Source organism: Lepidochelys olivacea, assembly GCF_965140295.1.
Source record: "Lepidochelys olivacea isolate rLepOli2 genome assembly, chromosome: 6".
In the NCBI taxonomy this organism is placed as follows: Eukaryota; Metazoa; Chordata; order Testudines; family Cheloniidae; genus Lepidochelys; species Lepidochelys olivacea.
In genome coordinates, this window is record NC_140416.1 from 4,845,360 (window position 1) to 4,851,648 (window position 6,289).

The following is a 6,289-nucleotide window of genomic DNA, read 5'->3' on the forward strand; positions in this document are numbered from 1 at the left end:
GTAGAGACTGTCCGGTTTGGCCAATGTACATGGCAGAGGGGCACTGCTGACACATGATGGCATATATCACATTGGTAGATGTGCAGGTGAACAAGCCTCTGATAGTGTGGCTGATGTGATTAGGCCCTATGATGGTGTCCCCTGAACAGATATGTGGACACAGTTGGCAACGGGCTTTGTTGCAAGGGTAGGTTCCTGGGTTACTGTTTTTGTTGTGTGGTGTGTGGTTGCTGGTGAGTGTTTGCTTCAGGTTGGGGGGCTGTCTGTAAGCAAGGACTGGCCTGTCTCCCAAGATCTGTGAGAGTGATGGGTCGTCCTTCAGGATAGGTTGTAGATCCTTGATGATGCGTTGGAGAGGTTTTAGTTGGGGGCTGAAGGTGATGGCTAGGGGCGTTCTGTTATTTTCTTTGTTGGGCCTGTCCTGTAGTAGGTAACTTCTGGGTACTCTTCTGTCTCTGTCAATCTGTTTCTTCACTTCAGCAGGTGGGTATTGTAGTTATAAGAATGCTTGATAGAGATCTTGTAGGTGTTTGTCTCTATCTGAGGGGTTGGAGCAAATGCGGTTGTATCGTAGAGCTTGGCTGTAGACAATGGATCGTGTGGTGTGGTCTGGATGAAAGCTCGAGGCATGTAGGTAAATATAGTAGTCAGTTGGTTTCCAGTATAGGGTGGTGTTTATGTGACCATCCCTTATTAGCACCGTAGTGTCCAGGAAGTGGATCTCTTGTGTGGACTGGTCCAGGCTGAGCTTGATGGTGGGATGGAAATTGTTGAAATCATGGTGGAACTCCCCAAGGGCTTCTTTTCCATGGGTCCAGATGATGTCATCAATGTAGCGCAAGTAGAGTAGGGGCATTAGGGGATGAGAGCTGAGGAAGTGTTGTTCTAAGTCAGCCATAAAAATGTTGGCATACTGTGGGGCCATGCAGGTACCCATAGCAGTGCCGCTGATTTGAAGGTATACATTGTCCCCAAATGTGAAATAGTTGTGGGTGAGGACAAAGTCACAAAGTTCAGCCACCCGGTTTGCCATGACATGATCGGGGATACTGTTCCTGACGGCTCGAAGTCCCACTTTGTGTGGAATGTTGATGTAGAGGAATTCTACATCCATAGTGGCCAGGAAGGTGTTTTCAGGAAGATCACCAATGGATTGTAGTTTCCTCAGGAAGTCAGTGGTGTCTCGAAGATAGCTAGAAGTGCTGGTAGCGTAGGGCCTGAGGAGGGAGTCTACATAGCCAGACAATCCTGCTGTCAAGGTGCCAATCCATCAGTGATCTTCCTGAAAACTTATATATACATATTTACACACACACACAGTATAATATAGTCTTGTCTGGTGAAAAAAATTTCCCTGGAACCTAACCCCCCCATTTACATTAATTCTTATGGAGAAATTTGCTTAACACCGTTTTGCTTAAAGTCGCATTTTTCAGGAACATAACTACAACGTTAAGCAAGGAGTTACTGTAATATATAGATATAATATTAATACCAACAACAGTAAAAACCCTACCAAAACAAGGCACCCCACTGCACACACAATTCCTCACCTTGGATAATCGGGGGAGCAAACCCCATATGACAGACGTTAGTCACGTTGCTTGGTGCATGGCTGGAAGGCACTCAGATACTGCGGGTATGAACACGTTATATGACCAGGATTACTGCCTCCAGAGGGCCTCCCCCACCCTGGCACCTATGGCCTATGATGGCCCTGCAGACCCCCTACCCTCAGTTTGCTCTTGGTTTTCTGCAATAATTGACTCCCAGATCTGAGGACTGATTCCACACACACATACCCACTTTGTGGACTCTGAGTGATGACCTCCTTTATGGAGTCCAAACCTCTTCATCAGCCCCACAAGTCCAACCCTGTTTCTCCCTGAATCAGGAGTCCCAGAGCCCTCTCTGGTGGGGCTGTGCTGACTCAGGTCAGCTTTCCCTCCCTGGGCTGGGAGAGGCCTGTGGGCAGCCCGCCTTCCCCTGCTGGTATCTCGCCTGTTAGGAGAGAGGAAGCAGCATACCTGGTTGGCTGGGAGAGAGGGGAGCCTCTCTCTACAAGGATCCTGCTCCCAAGCCCTTCAACAGTGCTTGATTTGTGCTAGGGCTAAGCCCCGGCAACTCTGGGCTTTGCAGTTCAGAGCCCCGGCACCTCTAGGCTTGGCAAATCAGTTATACAAAAGTTAAAAAAAAAATTGCTTGAACCCTGGCACCTCTTTCGTTACCAATTAAGCACGGCCCTTAAAGAAATAGCAGCCTGGGGGTCCCCCCGCTCCTGCCAAAATTAACTATTCCCCCAAGACCATCTTCCTCTGCCTTCCCCTCTGCATTCATTCCCTCCAGAAGTCCCAAGAACCTTTAAAGGCATGCTCAATAGAACAGAGGTTGACCAACCCCTAGTCCCTACTACTCTTAAAGTGGACAGACCTCCCTATATCTATTCCAAGGCCACTGTGATCATCTCATCTGACCTCCTGCATAACACAGGCCAGAGAATGTCCCCAAAATAATTCCAAGAGCTGAACTTTTGGAAAAACTTCCAATCTTGGTTTAAAAATTGCAAGTGAACAAGACTCCACGATGGCCCTGGATGAGTTGTTCCGACAATTAATTCCCCTCCCTGTTAAAAAATGTGCACCTTATTTCCAGTCCAAATTTGTCTGTCAAGTGATTAAAAAAATTAAAAATTAATTGCACCATTAAAGAATAATAGAATACCATTTATTTACATATTTTGGATGTTTTTCTACATTTTCAAATATACTGATTTCAAATACAACACAGAATACAAAGTGTACACTGCTCACTTTATATTTAGTTTTGATTACAAATATTTGCACTGTAAAAAATAAAAGAAATAGTATTTTTCAATTAACCTCTAGTGCAATCTCTTTATCATGAAAGTTGAACTTACAAATGTAGAATTATGTACAAAAAATAACTGCATTCAAAAATAAAACAATGTAAAATTTTAGCGCCTACAAACCCACTGAGTCCTGCTTCTTGTTCATCCAGTCTCTCAGACAAGCAAGTTTGTTTACATTTGCAGGAGATAATGCTGCCCACTTCTTGTTTACAATGTCACCTGAAAGTGAGAACAGACATTCCCATTGCACTGTTGTAACCGGCGTTGCAGGATATTTACGCACCAGATGCGCTAAAGATTCATATGTCCCTTCAAGCTTCAACCACCATTCCAGAGGAAATGCGTCCATGCTGATGATGGGTTCTGCTTGATAATGATCCAAAGCAGTACAGACTAACGCATGTTCATTTTCATCATCCGAGTCAGATACCACCAGCAGAAGGTTGATTTTCTTTTTTCGTAGTTCGAGTTCCGTAGTTTCCGCATCGGAGTGTCGCTCTTTTAAGACTTCTGAAAGCAAGCTCCACACCTTGTCCCTCTCAGATTTTGGAAGGCACTTCAGATTCTTAAATCTTGGGTCGAGTGCTGTAGTTTTCTTTAAAAATCTCACATTGGTACCTTCTTTGTGTTTTGTCAAACCTGCAGTGAAAGTGTTCTTAAAATGAACAACACACTGGGTCATCATCCGAGAATGCTATAACATGAAACATATGGCAGAATGCGGGTAAAGCAGAGCAGGAGACATACAATTCTCCTCCAAGTTTCAGAGTGGTAGCTGTGTTAGTCTGTATCAGCAAAAACAATGAGGAGTCCTTGTGGCATCTTAGAGACTAAAACATTTATTTGGGCATAAGCTTTCGTGGGCTAAAACCCACTTATCACATGCATGGAATGGAAAATACAGTAGCAGGTATAAATACACAGCACGTGAAAAGACGGGAGTTGCCTTACCAAGTGGGGGGGTCAGTGCTAACGAACCAATTTAATTAAGGTGGAAGTGGCCTATTCTCAACAGTTGACAAGAAGGGGTGAATACCAAGGGAGGGAAAATCACTTTTGTAGTGCTAATGACGCCAATGCAATCAAGGTAGCTCATTTCAAACAGTTGACAAGAAGGTGTGAGTATCAGCAGAAGGAAATTACTTTTTGAAGTGACGCATCCACTCCCAGTCTTTATTCAGGCTTACTTTGATGGTGTCCAGTTTTCAAATTAATTCAAGTTCTGCCGTTTCTTGTTGGAGTCTGTTTTTGAAGTTTTTTGTTGAAGAATTGCCACTTTTAAGACTGTTATTGAGTGTCCAGGGAGACTGAAGTGTTCTCCTACTGGTTTTTGAATGTTACTGTATAATTCTTGATGGCTGATTTGTGTCCATTTATTCTTTTGTGCAGAGACTGTCCGGTTTGGCCAGTGTACATGGCAGAGGGGCATTGCTGGCACATGATGGCATAAATCACATTGGTAGATGTGCAGGTGAATGAGCCCCTGATGGCGTGGCTGATGTGGTTAGGTCCTATGATGGTGTCCCTTGAATAGGTATGTGGACAGAGTTGGCAACAGGGTTTGTTGCAGGGATTGTCTCCTGGATTAGTGTTTTTGTTGTGTGGTGTGTAGTTGCTGGTGAGTATTTGCTTCAGGTTGGGGGGTTCTCTGTAAGCGAGGACTGACCTATCTTCCAAGGTCTGAGAGAGTGAGGGATTGTCCTTCAGGATAGGTTGTAGATCCTTGATGATGCACTGGAGAGGTTTTAGTTGGGTGGTGTAGGTGACAGCTAGTGGCATTCTGTTACTTTCTTTGTCGAGTCTGTCCTGTAGTAGGTGACTTCTGGGTACCCTTCTGTCTCTGTCAATCTGTTTCTTCACTTCACCAAGTGGGTATTTTAGTTTTAAGAACGCTTGATAGAGATCCTATAGGTGTTTGTCTCAGACTGAGGGATTGGAGCAAATGCAGTTGTATCTTAGAGCTTGGCTGTAGACAATGGATCACGTGATATGGTCTGGATGGAAGCTGGAGGCATATAGGTAAGTATAGTGGTCAGCAGGTTTCTGGTATAGGGTGGTGTTTATGTGACCATCGCTTATTAGTACCGTAGTGTCCAGGAAGTGGATCTCTTGTGTGGACTGGTCCAGGCTGAGCTTGATGGTGGGAAGGAGTTCAGTCACAAATTTAATTAACACTTTTTTTTTTAATGAGTGTCATCAGCATGGAAGCATGTCCTCTGGAATGGTGGCCAAAGCATGAAGGGGCATACAAATGTTTAGCATATCTGACACATAAATACTTTGCAATGCCATTTACAAAAGTGTCATGCAAACATCTGTTCTCACTTTCAGGTGACATTGTAAATAAGAAGTGGGCAGCATTATCTCCCGTAAATGTAAAGAAACTTGTTTCTTTTAGCAATTGGCTGAACAAGAAGTAGGACTGAGTGGCCTTGTAGGCTCTAAAGTTTTTACATTGTTTTGGTTTTGAGTGCAGTTATGTAACAAAATCTACCTTTGTAAGCTTTCACGAGAAAGAGATTGTATGACAGTACATGTATTAGGTGAATTGAAAAATACTATTTCTTTTCTTTATCATTTTTACAGTACATATATTTGTAATAAATATAAAATGAGCAATGTACACTTTGTATTCTGTGTTGTATTTGAAATCAATATATTTGAAAATGTAGAAAAACATCCAAAATATTTAATAAATTTCCGTTGGTATTCTATTAACAGTGTGATTAAAACTGCGATTAATCACGATTAATTTTTTTAATCGTGATTAATTTTTTGAGTTAATCGCGTGAGTTAACTGTGATTAATCGACAGCCCTAGTTAAAAATAAGCATTGATATTATCCATAAAAATTATTAAAAACAAAAAAAACAAATTCTGAAAAGCTTACTTTTCGGCTAACTAAGTGAAGCTCTTTCAGTCTCCTCTCATAAACAAGGTACTCCATTCCTCTTGTTGTTAGACATTTGGCTGCGTGTGTGTGTTCTCCCTGTGTGCTGCCCCACCTCTGCACAGACAACCGGCACAGCAGACCTTGAGTGAACCGCCCAATGACCACAAGATCCATTAAGGTATGAAGGCACCAGGCCAGGTTTATTGTTGACAAAGCACGGTAATAGCACGTGGCAGACTTTACAAGGAAGCCAAGACACGTATGCCCGTGACAATGGATGCAGCTCTAATACAAGGGCTTATATCTCAGGCTCTCTTTCTACTACACCTCTGATCATCCTAGCTGCCTTCTCTACACCTGTTCCAGTTTGAATTAATCTTTCTGGACCATGTGACCAGAATTGGGCACAGTATTCCAGATGAGGTTTTACTAGTGCCTTGGTTTCCCTCCAAAATCATTAATCCCTTTTGAAAATCTTGACCACTGTACCTTTGAGAGAAGCCAGCCAGTCCAATTTGGATTGGAGA